Source organism: Condylura cristata, unplaced genomic scaffold, assembly GCF_000260355.1.
Source record: "Condylura cristata isolate star-nosed mole 26May11 unplaced genomic scaffold, ConCri1.0 scaffold00030, whole genome shotgun sequence".
In the NCBI taxonomy this organism is placed as follows: Eukaryota; Metazoa; Chordata; class Mammalia; order Eulipotyphla; family Talpidae; genus Condylura; species Condylura cristata.
Genome location: NW_004567131.1, coordinates 4,560,634 through 4,574,271, shown reverse-complemented (window position 1 = coordinate 4,574,271; position 13,638 = coordinate 4,560,634). Strand labels below are relative to the sequence as shown.

General features: G+C 35.7%; 1 protein-coding gene across 2 annotated transcripts in view; it reads right to left on the bottom strand.

The window, feature by feature from the left end:
- The window catches only part of PARD3 (par-3 family cell polarity regulator), a 476,523-nt gene extending 463,307 nt beyond the window's left edge, over nt 1-13,216 (bottom strand). For both annotated transcript variants that reach the window (XM_012731317.1, XM_004691164.2), the window contains exon 1: nt 13,119-13,216. The gene's annotated coding sequence lies outside the window, so the exon portion shown is untranslated. The remainder of the gene's footprint in view (nt 1-13,118) is intronic.
- Nucleotides 13,217-13,638: the final 422 nt, after the last annotated feature.

Sequence of the window (13,638 nt, the reverse complement as noted above, 5' to 3'; positions counted from 1 at the left end):
TCGAACTCATGTGGAAGTGGCTTTAGCTTCTCAGGGCTGTGCTTTAACCCGCTGCGCCACCAGGGAGGGCCCGGCATAATGTTTTAACATGAATTTTTAACTAGGCATATTTGAGAAATATTTGCAGTGAATGACTATAAGCATTAAAGGACATACTTATAGGTGTCATGAGACAAACCCTGGAAACCCATCTTTTAGTCTAGTATAATCGAAGGGTCCAAAGATTAATGCTTGAATGCGCAGGCAGGGTGGACGTGGTCCTGGTACAACTAGAGAATGCAAATATCAGTTACTATAGCTAATGTCTGGTTTTTAAATTCCACAAAATATGCTAATTAGGTTGCAGGTTTTGTTTAAAATATTTGTAGGACCTGAAGGCAAAAACACCTGCTATCTCAATGTGCTAAGGTACTATAAAAGGGGGAGATGAGCATTTTCTGAAAGTTAAGGAAGATGCAGTAAACTAATGCTGTGACAGTCTTTTTGCTCCTTAATTTCCTGGGTGGACTAATTGTGGATATAGATTTTCCTGGGGAACCATGAGGATTCTTCTTGAATGGGTGAGAAGAGTGGTTAAGATGGAAATATTAGTAAAAGAGTAAATACAAATTGCTTATAGATCTAAAGTAATAAAACAAGTTAGCAATAAATAAGCATTTAAGCCCTCACCTAAATTATAAACAGAAACAATGACGGTTTTAGGATAGGACCTGAATAAACCACATCTCTGGTGGTAAATTTATATCAAAAAATCTATATCAAAAAAAATTGTTTCTAGGCCCTCCCTGGTGGCACGGCAGGTTAAAGCACGGCACTAAGAAGCTCAAGCCATTTCCGTATGAGTTCGATCCCCGCCTGCCCCAGAGGTGACCACATGGTGCAGCAGACCTCTCCTGACCCGCCCGCTGCTCCCCTCAGCAGTGTGCTTCGTTGATCTACCTGTTCTGTTCCCCACTCTGTCTCTGGTGAAGCCTTTCACCACCCTCGAGCCTCTGGCCTGTACCCCAGTTCTGTATGCTTAAATAAATAAATCTTTAAAAAAAAAAAAATTGTTTCTACCAGCAGAAAAATACCATCTTTTATACAACCTTTCCCTCTCATTATAATATTGTCAGTACTGGAATTCTGTAAGTAACTATCTCTGCAGAACCTGCTTCACTGTCACCATACTCCTATTAGATCCCATGGACGATTTAAACCAGAAAATATCTTTCATATCCATTTGTGTAACTAGATATATTAGAGAAAACCAAGGCAGGTACTAGAAGTCACCTTTCATAATCATTCAACAGATTCAAAATTCAAGAATAGTAGAAGGAAGGGGAGATAGGGCAGAGAAAAAAGAAAATTTTCTCACTCCAAATCTGACTTGATAGAATTTCATTATTTTGATTCCCACAATATGAATGCCTTCAAATACAGACAGAAAATTTCAAAGCCTTCTCTGTGAAGTTATCCTCAAATCCAATGGTAAATATTTAATAATTTCCATGGATAAGCAAAGAAGAAAAAACTCATTTACACAATAAGGCCCTTTCAAAGCAAAAATACTTTTGAGTATTAACTCACTGTGATTCATTCAACAAATATTTGAGTGCTTCCTATGTGCCAGACACTGTTCTAGGTGTCAGGGATACAGAAGTGAATATAACCAATAAAAACAGGAGACACCAAGAAAGAAAAGGGAAAAATATGTGTGCGTTGTACTAAAAAAAATTTTTTTTAAAGTGTTAATTAGCTTGGAAACATAGGACACCTGACAAAATACTCACTTTCCCATAACTTGATAATCTGAGTGTTGAGACTAACAGCATCAAAATGTGACATTTAAAAAAGTTTTCCTAAGGTATATGACTCCTAATGATCTTTATTATAGAAAAGAAAAACATAGCCCAAAGTAATTTATTAACATTTTCACTTTCAATTTTGTCATGGATGCTAATTCTACTCTGAAGAATACAAATATATACTATATGACAAAGTTGCTTAATGTACCCTGCTTAAAGATACATAATGAAAGCTCACCCAAAGTTAGATAATCAAGAACAACTGTTATTAACAAAGCTTTGTGTTGGAGAGCAAAGTCTTCATTTGTAACCATGTTAGATACTTTGATCCTGACTTTTTCATTTTCACCCAAAGGACAGTAGTCTAGCTGTGCTGTCATTACTGATGGAAATCACTTTGGGCATGGAAATCTGAGTAGCAGTTAGTGGCCATCCTGGCTATACTCCTATTTTCACTCACATTCTCACCTAAACAGTCACAGATGTTTCCTCACCTGCCTCAGAACACAATGGACATCTCCACAGAGACTATCACAAAAACTCCATCCAGAGCAAAGTACCAGCTGACCAAATTGCCAGTTACTTTACAGTTATCTGAGCCATTATGATTCTTCTTTTTTACAGAAGTGAGCACACATAATATGCTCAATTGCCATTAAATTTATTCTCAAAACTACCATTTTTATGTATTTTGTTACTATTTAAAAATGCATACATTTTGTTTCTATTTAGAAATTTAAGTCATTCTCTCCTTAGAAGAGACTAGGTCATAAACACTTTATAAAACAGTGCTATATATTCTTAATTTGTTACATATTCTTAAGTTTTCTCTAAAATAACACTTAACTGGAACATATGTTCTTGTTAATGTTTAATGATTAACAATGCTGTCCTTCAAATCCTGGACATGGCTACACTTTTTCATTGAGTGGAAGCACTGTCTATAGTGAAGAGAATGACTGGTATAAAACTACAACTTTGTGTCTACAGGGCGAGAAAGTCTTTTGATAGAGCATGGAAAGTTATGACAACAAACCAGACTATGCTATCTTCATGTACGTACATACAAAATAAACACAAAATTTTAAAAGGATTCAAAATAGTTACCTTCAGGCTCTTTAAGAAAAACGCAACATTATTTTAAGTTCTGAGTATTCTGTTTACACAGAAAAGCTTTTAAAAAGTTGAACTGTCAACTGTACATTTAACTTAAAGCTCTTAAGATTTATGTGTTTAATTAAAAAATAAAAAACCTTTCAGTAATAATCATTTTTTTTCTCACCATTAAGGAAACTTGTTAGATTGAATCATTCTGTTGACTTCTATATCTTGACTGAATTTCTCTGTAATCAAAATGTGAAAGTCAGCATATACATAAATAATCACAAAATTGTTGAAGTAAATAACTGAAATCGATGCACTAGGTCGTGTACACAATTTGATGCATCAATTATACTATTTACTTCAAAAACAGGATGTATTTTCACTAAGGCTGATTTTTCCATCATACATGCTTTAAACTGAATCCCTCCCCTCTTGAGTAGAGCAAAATGTAAATACACTTCAGCTTCTCTTACTTTTTTCCCATTTAATACATGATCTCAATTCTCTTAATAACACTCAGAGGTATCACGGTCTTACTCTATCATCCCCCTACACTATAACATAAATATATATATAGTTTTCTTATATAGTTATATAAAACAATGACTTTCGTGCTAATATTTTCAAGAAAACCTTTCCTCAAGCAAATGATCCACAAAACTGATATTTTATAACTGCTTAAATGCCACATGCTGACATCTAGCAAAGCAGCATATGTGCAAAGAAGGGATGTGGCTTGCCTGAGGGGGGAAAAGTGTCTTTTTTATGTATCACACACTGCTGCACACAGAATGACACAGGAGCCTTGCACAGAAGGTCACTCGAGCTCTTTGCCTACAGCATGGATGTCCCCCACATCCTCCTTCCAATGAAAACATAATAGCATTTTACCCAACAGCTCGGAACTTAATCATTTAAAAGCATGTTTAGAAAAGCAGAACACTATGATTATTACCACCACTGGAATTACAAGTAATTAGAAGTAGTTTAGGGCAGGAAGTTAGAAAGCTCTGCAGAATTTAATTAAACAAATTGGATTTTGGCAGGAAACTCTAAGTTAACACCTTCTACAAACAATGTCAAAAAATCCTTAATAACAATTTCAAGGCATTCATTTAACTTGCACTAGTCAAATGCCAATACACTAGCCCCCACCCTCAAGTTCAATTATAGCTTCAATTTGCTATATACTTCAAGGAAGAAGAAAAATAATTTTGTCAACTTAATCAGCAACAATCCTTTAAGGCAGCACATTTGGTTTCCTCACACATTTTGGATATTTATTTTCAAAATATATAGATTTTACTTCTTTAAAACAGGTTTTACTCTATAGCTCTAACTCAAGTCATATTGATATGAACATAAACTCCTCCAAATTGAAATAATTCTGGACTGGTAAGAGCTGTTAACTAACAAACATCCAACATAGTAACAATTTCTGCTGGAGGAGATGTTAGTGATTAGGAGTATCCCCAACTTGATTTCTTTCGTACTTATTTCACTTAACATAACCATCTCAAGATCCATCCATTTTGTCCCAAAAGTCAGTATTTCATTCTCCATGACAAGAAAAATAAGGGAAAGAAGATGAAACTAAAACTACTCAAGATTTGTCAAAAAAAAAAAAAAGTATAGACTCAATGATGCATATAAACTTTCAGTGTCCATATTGCTCTTTCAAAGGTGTTATAAACCACTGAAAGATGATCCCAACACATAACTCATAAACTAGCCAGATCAACATCACATATTTGAGTTAAATTTGATTACAAGAACAAAGTTCTGAAACACAAATTGTAAATGTTGCCAGAACAATTCATGCCTAAATAGGGGACATGGTTATCTGGATACCATGACTACCTCTTAAAGTCATTTAAGGATTACCATTCTAGCAAATGACCACTGGGAGGCATATCTAGCCCATGGCACTAATCCAAAAATAAATTAAAAAGGAAGGAAAAACAGAACAAGTTATGTGGCATGCTAGTTTTAGTTTTTACATTTTATTATTGTCTGGCAGGTGAAAACTAGCTCCAAAAATGTTAACATAAAAAACTGTAATTTTAGGGCCCTCCCTCCCTGGTGGCGCAGCGGGTTAAAGCACAGCACTGAGAAGCTAAAGCCACTTCCACATGAGTTCGATTCCCACCTGCCCCGGAGGTGACCACATGGGGTGGCAGACCTCTTCTGACCCGCCCGCTGCACCCCTCAGCAGTGTACTTTGTCGATCTGCCTGTTCTGCTCCCCATTTTTTCTCTGGTGAAGCCTCTCGCCGCCCCTGAGCCTCTGGCCTGTACCCCAGTTCTGTATATACAAATGAATGAATCTTTTTTAAAAAAATTGTAATTTTATTACTCTTGAATGATGTATATGAACTGCCTAAACTTATATGTTTACACATAATAAAAACATCAATAGAGCATACAGTCAGAATCTCTTCCCATCATTTATATTTCCAGTCATCTCAAAGTATTGCTCAGAAAAAAATAAATTTAATCCCAAACAATTCTATGAATTCACTTAGAATTATAGAAGCATTAACTTGCTCTTATTCTAATATTTTGTTTATGCATATAACTCAACTAATCCTTTCAGTAAGATATTTCAGTAACATGAGGGTCTACATTAAAGCAATATTTTATTACAGTATTTCATATTATTAATTAGAATCACCTGATAACATTACAAGTATGTGTTGTGCCACACAAATTTAAACAAACCTAATAAATGAATAAACATAAACACAATAAACATGAAATGAAGATGTACTAGAGAAATTATCAATATGCTTTTAAATTTAGAAGCGAAAGCTCAAATTAATAAAAACAATTATACTACTACTAAGAAATAAATATAAAGAACAAATACCAAGTTAAATTCCAGAGTAAATTTAAGGGGTCAGCAATTATGTACCAACCTGCCTTTTGCTGGTTCCAGAAGTAGCTCTTTTGTGATTCACTGACCTTGAAAACCTCAATGGGACAGAATCCTTCTGAAGGGTAGCAGAAAATGTATATCTTTTTAAAGGTGTCCTTTTCAACCCATCTGCCATTTCAATGCATTAAAAAGGTAAAATCCAGTGACTAAGATTCCACAACTAATGAGAGAATAAAAGATCACCAAATTAAATGCCCCCAAAATCCAACTATAAATCGGTTTAGTTTGGTCCTTTAGAAAAGGCAACAAATTGAAAGTAGGTAGAAGACAGGACCCATTCCACATTGGTAACCTTCAACCACACACTCTGCATATGGCAGCACTTATTCCAGATCTACCAGGGAGTCTAAGGACCTGCTCTACAGCACCCAAAGAAAACACCCTTCCCCAGTTAAACAGCCAGGAGTAAAACAGGCTGTAGCAACTCACCTAGGAGTCAGCAGGATGTGAGTAAACAATGCAAGTTCAAAGAAGCCTCTTTAACTCATTCTTTGCCAAAATAGACAAAAGGCTACATGATAGGATCAAATCACTACTTCAATATAGCGCACTTTCAGTAGGAGTACTGTTTAAACTCATTGAACGTTTTCTTCAGCCAGTGAATGAGAAATGATGATTAAATACACACTTTGTACTCAAAAAACTACAGGACAAAGCATTCAACAACATAATGAATTAGAATAGAATGCTCCTCCTTAACCCGGAAAGAGAGGTGTTTATATGTCCTTTCAAGAGGCACTGACAGCGTCTTCATTTTATCTCAGTCTTTTGAACAGAGGCTGTGTGAGGAGAGATCACGAAAATAAGATATATGTGAAAACAGCAAACTAGGTATCTAGTTGAGTATTGAATATTGATGACATAATACTCAGAATAGTATAAATTACCAGAGCTCCATGAAGTACAATGTTTTAAGACACACATAAGTCTAACCCAAGAAGATATTACATTCAAGGTAATATTTTTTATTTAGATAATAATCTAAGAGTTTATTATATTTTAGCAGAAGTCATATCATATTTTTAAACACGCACACACACCAATCATTAAAGAACCTTCACAACTAAACATCATATCAGAATCTCTGGGTACAGGAAATATAAGATAACAATATTTTACAGACAGGAAAATATTTGCAGTGCTCTTCAAAGTGTTAGTCTAGACTCCAGTGCAGTACAGAAACAGAGTAAGCTTTTGGGAACTCTTACAATAACTTGCAGAATAAATTATGGTTTTTACTTTAATTATAGGTAAAATCACGGCAAATAAATGCACAAGCCAATTTTCCCCAGTACTTAATTTGCACTGGAGTTTATAAAAATATCAGTCTGCCACCAATTGGAAAAAGGAAACCAATCTAGACTTTCACCAAGACAATTTGAGAAGCAGTCATCTAGTACATTAATTGAAGATAGACTACTTCTACGGAAGACTGCTTTCATGTAAGAGAGGACCAGCAGCATGGGTTAGGAAACATTCCTGATCTGGACACAACCTGGACAGATCTCCTAAGTTACCCAACCTGAAAATTCCCACCTTCATATAGAGTATTTCTTGTCTTAAAAATACTTAGAATTACTTTATTTAGTACAAAGAAAAAAGATAGAAGACATAAACACGTTATTGGATATGGAACAAAGCTTATAACTAAAAAAATATTACTTTTTCACAATTCCAATTGGGATTTTTAACTTTTTCTCCTCAGCATTGTTCTGAGAACCCAAATATCCCCCAAAGATTTCAGCAAGTAGTCTCCACAGTGATCCTTTGCCCAAACTAAACATACAAACTCTTCCAAACATTTAAATTGCTATCCCTTCTTAACCTGTCCTTTATGAAAAGCAAAAACAGAGAGTATTTTGCAATACCATCACCAAAACAGAACACGTATGACATCATTCTTGGTTAAAAAAAAAATAGTATGCAAATATGACAAAAGAAAGGACTGTTTCTGCATCTTATATCAGGATGAGCACCAAAGATATGAAAAAGACTTTCTCCTCACTGATCACCTACACAGAAATGCATTTCCCTTCTTTACGCCTGAAATCTGCTTATACTCTCTCAGTATCAGGTGACCACCACACACAGAGGGAAATGGAGATCAAGTATTTGTATTCTGTAATCTGTTGGGAGATATCTAAATTTAGTATAATACACAGAGGAAATGACAGGACCAAAACCTAGTCCTGGAGGAGAACTAAGATGTACAATACCGAAGCCCAATAAAAAAATTCAGAAAAAAATGCAGCTCAGCACTTAGGGAAGCTCAGACTAAAAAAAAAAAAAAAAAAAAAAAAAAAAAGTTTTTCTACATGGTACCAGGAATAATATGAAAACAATTTCAAATTTTCAGTTAGCTAAAATTTCACCTAAGAAAACTGAAAATCAGATACTATAAGTAAATACCATAATAGTTTATGCACTCTGATTCTTTCCTTACAGGTACAAATGCAGAAAAAGGGACAAACAAAACAAGGCAAAATTTTGTACCCAAAGAATAACTAGAATATTCTGAATCTCAGAAAAAGCAAACATACTCAAAGAACTTTAAAAAAAAAAAAAACAGACACACACACACACAATGCCATTTTGAACAAATCTGTCTGAGTAGATCCTGGTTAAGTGGAATTGTATTGGCATGAAAACTTCCTCAGTGCTCTGATAAAGGATAATGAGGAAAAAAGTTAACTACTTAGGTATAATTCTTTTTTGCTATCATATTTGAATTATTACCTCTCTTAATCCTAATTTCCCTCTATAAAAAAAATAATTTTTTCAAATTCAGTGACAAGTCTAAAATTTGTAACGAGTAAATTTTCCCCATCACATAGGCTGATGATGACAGGGCCATTAAAGCCAAGGTTTTAAAGTTTAAAGAGCCTGAAGACCCTAAAGGGGATTATAAAACACCCAGGCATTTTCACAGAGATCTTACTTCCTTAGATCAGGAATCTTTACTGTAAACATGTGGCCAGGAGATTTTCATTAAAAGAGCGTTTTTAAGAGGGATTTTATTATTTAGGAGATATGTAATGCTTTTTTACCTAAAAGCAAAACAGGTGTTAAGATCCCTATTAAGAGTAGTTGCCAGAAATAGTTGAAAACATTCCAGGATTACTACATCAGAATCAAATTTCAGAGTCATGAAAAAAAAAATCATACAACTGACTACACACAATCTCTCATTGAGAACAACGCATACTATAATACCTGTGAATTTGGGTGTTTGGGGTCATGGATTTTTTACACTTGCAACTGAAAACTCATTCAAAACAATCTAGAAAACTCATTCAAAACAAATTTTATATATACTTATTTAAATTTAAGTATTTTTATTACAAATAAATTAAAAGCTATTTCAGTATGAGGCACACTGCATTCCCTAGGATTTTTTAATGGAAACTGAATTTAATCTACATACTATAAACAACCTACAGCATATTTCGCTTATTAAAGTTTAAACTTTCTCCACAAGGTAAAGGATTTGTTTTCATTATATAGTAAGTGTAATAAAAAGGCCCTGGAATGTAGACTTATGATTTCCTTGATACAAAATCTAAAACATAATTTTTTTCCCTGCCATCATCCCTTGTAACTCTCTGTCATTTCCCTCACCTTTCCTTCTTAAACCTCAGAGTCCTCAGGAATATGGACTGATGTCCACTAGTTTCTGAAAGTGTTTTGCATTGTTGAATATCTGCTGTGCAAATGTCCAGTAGTTGTTAATATTCATACTGTTTGATGCATATCATTCTCTCAAATTCCCTTCATTTTGTTAAAAAAAAAAAAAAGCTGTATCTTGTCCTTTCTTATGACAGTATAATACTCCAGTTTATATACCACATCTTCTTGATCCAGCTATCAATAGACATGTAGGCTGCCTCTATGTGTTAGCCAATGTTAAGTAAGGCTACTGTGAACACTGATGACATATGGGATTTTTTGTGGATGGGCTGGTTCACAGTCTGTGGATATCTGATCAAAAGTGGGATTTTAACTATGAATCCAGATGATTTTATGATCCAGGATATGGCACATGCAGTTTATATTCCTAACAGTACAACAGGGTTCCTTTTTTTCAACATCCTAACACTTGTTAAAGGTTTATTTAATGTGTGCTTTTATAATAGACATGAGTTAGTTATCTCATTGTGTTTTTAACCTAACATCTTTCTTCTTAGAAACAGTTGATGAATATTTTTTCATATGTCTCTTGGAAGATGAAATTCTCTTTGGTGAATTATCTGTTCCTATCTGCTAACCATTTATTAATCAGAGATGTAGAGGTGCCTGGCTGTAACATCTGCCATCCCACTCATCACCTGGGTTGATGAAGCAGCTCTGGCTGGCTAGGCGAGTGTCCCCTCCCCTTCACCCCTCCACACATGCCCCTCCAGATGCTGCATGTCAGCTGAACAGGAAGATGAGACCATTCTGCAGTCAAGTGTATATGAGTAACCGAGCTCCCCTGCTAAAACCTCTGAACAAGTTCTTAATGCCCATTCATTAATTGGGTTCCTTGCTTTTCTAATGTTGAATATTACCTTTCTTAATTGAAAGTCTATTTTATTAGGGCCCTCCCTGGTGGCACAGCTGGCTAAAGTGCAGCACTGCAAGCTGGCCACAGCCGCCTCAGTGAGATCCCTGGCCCCAAAAAGGACCCACATGGCACAGCAGACCTCTCCTGACCCGCCTGCTGCTCTCCTCAGCAGTGTACTTCATCAATCTGCCTGTTCTGCACCCCACTGTGTCTCTGGTGTACCCCCCTCACCCCACACCTCTGGCCTATACTCCAATTCTGTATGCATAAGTAAATAAATCTTTAAAAGAAAAATAAAAAAAGTCTATTTTATTAGACATAAGTATAGCAGTTCTTGACTCTGTTGTTGGGGTGGTCTTTTGCTTGCATTACTGTCTTCCAATCTCAACTCAGTCTGTGTTTGTCTTTGTTAGTAAGATGAGCTGCTTATAAAGTGCTGAAGGTTGGGCTTTGTTTTGAAATTTATTCAGCCACTCTACATCTTTTGACTGGTGTGTTCAGGCCACTTAGGTTTAACAGGATTATTTCCATCTAAGTGTTCATTGTCATTTTATTTTGCTTCCATATTTTTTGTTTGTTTTTTTTATATGGTTTTTTGGTGGTGTTGAGAGATTCTGGTTATGTAAAGTATGACTTATTAAGTGTCCTCTAATTTTCATATGCCACTATTTCAGAAGATCATGTCCTTTCCTTCATTTTTGTGTGTGATCTAATAATTAACTGTGTTGAAAGAAGAATGTATTACTTTCAGTTAATGAGTAACAAATTACTCCAAAAACCAAACAAGAATATCAACTCCCTTAATCTAACTGATCTCTAATGAGGAGTCTATCCAACTGCAAGAATCCAATATTTTCAAGTACACATGGAACAACCACTGCATGTGCCATATCCTGGATCATAAAATCAGTCTTGTTTATTTTAAAAGGTTTTCACAAACCATAATGCTGAACATCTACGTCTCAATATTTTACCTACCCAAAATGGAAGTTCTGCTTAGAATGTTTTCTATTGATTGGGAACACAAAGAATGAAAAACAGCAACCTGTACTTCATGAAACTGCACGATGCATGCATGATGATGAATAGTAATGAGTCCACGTAGCTTGGTGTTGTGAGAGGCCCTCAGGCTGCACAGTCCCACTAGTTCTACCCATATAACAGGCTAGTTCAAATACTACACCAGAGACAGGCAGAACACAGATGCAATCTTAAAAGTTGACTCTTATTTGCAGTAATGAAAGGCACAAATCAAAGTTTAAAGGAGGATGGTGACAACTTAAGGGAATCCTAAATCTGTACACAATCTAAAAATACAGAGATGAACACCTCATCCTTCTCCAGAACAATGTAAATAATGTAAACAAGTTCAAGTAACCTTACATGAAAATAATGTAAACAAGTTTACTCATAGTCCATAAACACATAAAAAGACATATTATGCAGGGGTGTTACCATAGTAAAGCTTAATGGACATGGGAAAATATTTACTATTAACTTAGGAAGAAGGCTATTATTACTCACTACCACTTTTTCAAAAGTAAAATTGTGAGTCTACAACTATAATGAAAGAAGGGTCAGAAGACAAAATTCACTCAAATAATAACAGTGATGGGCTTTAACCAGCAAATGAGATCGCTGGTGATTATTTCCTTCTTTAATGCTTCATTTTTGTTACAAGAGGTTGTTATTACTTTTGCAGAGAGAAAAATAATCAGAGAAGAGAGAGAGAGGCGGGGGGAGAGACACATCAATATATTATCTCAATATATTATCTCCTCTATGGCTGGGAAAGGGCACCTGTACAGTATTTGGTACTGGAAATTTTTATTTTCCTTAGAAAGCAACTTATCTGCCACTCTGCTGCCAGGCAGAGTGCTAACTGTCAGGAATGTAGGAATGAATAGGAGCTAACCGCTGGACTCCCGCAGCTCACCAACCCAACAAAAGAGCAGGGAGGCGAGGGAAAGGGCCAGTAATCAGAGCTCCCCAAGAGGAACCAGGGCAGGTGTCCAGATGATTATACCATCATCCACCCCTGTGATACAAGAACTGTGACTGTGCCACGGCCATGAAAATACAACTGTTTAGTGGCCATGGAGTCTTTTGTAGTTTCCTTAAAAATCCAACCCAAGTTCTTTACAAATATGCTGACTTCTATACACTAGCCAAATACCCTGCTACTGATTCTTAAGGAGCTGAGTCATTCCTCCTCCTCCACTCCAAAAGCAAAGAGAGATGCTGAATGCTCATGGGGGGCAAGGAGAGCTTTCTGGAAGCCAAAGGCACCTGAGATGGGATGCCTGGGATTCATTCACTCACTCATTTTGTGCAAAGGAGAGGATTGAGAAGATGAGCTGCTCAGGCAGCCAGTGTGAGGCTCAGAACTCAGAGACCTTATATATGGCAAACTGAAACACAATGAGTATAATGATGGGCCTAAGTTGTCAAGAAAGATTCGGCGTTTGGTTAAAATATGGAAGAAAGCCTATTAAAAACATTTCCATTTAAAAGTTGCAATTTTATAATTCTAAAGCTTATCATTAAAGTACCAGGTTTCAAGAAAATCTTTACTCCCTACAGTTCAGGGTAGTAAAATTCATGATACATATTACAAAACAAATACACTAGAATAGATAGCCATTATGTATGTGTGTCTGAAACAGAAAGGGATATACGCTCACCCATCCCCACCACAAATTTTCATAAAACATATTCAGAGCAGCTTCCCCTGGACTTGAACTCACTCTGTCTTTATCATCTGCTACATCACAGAGGATGTCGTCAAGGTCTAGTATTCCTCCATCTCCATGTTCCAATCGATGCACCTGTATCCAGTAGTTTGGATCCTATACAAGAAAAGAGAAATACAAAACACAGCAAGTCAGCATCAGCAAAAGGACAAACACTTTAAACTGTGATAATATCCTATCCAAAGAAGGAATCAATCATTACAACAGTGCAACTGATTGAAAATTTAGGTAGTTCCATATCTTTGCTCTTGAGTCAATTTTCCTTTCCTTTTATGATGGAATCACGCACACTCTTTGGCACTGGAAATGATACAACAATTCTAGCAGGAATTGCAGAAAACCATTAGAACCTACTGCATAAGAATTATTGATTTTGCTTAAGTATGACAGGTTTCCCATGGTCCAATATGATTGTTTAAATCCTCTCAATCCAACCCAGAGAGAAATTCTAATAAACAAGCAACATATATTTTGTGTCTAAAAAACTTATGTCATGGTATATCTGGGGGGGAAA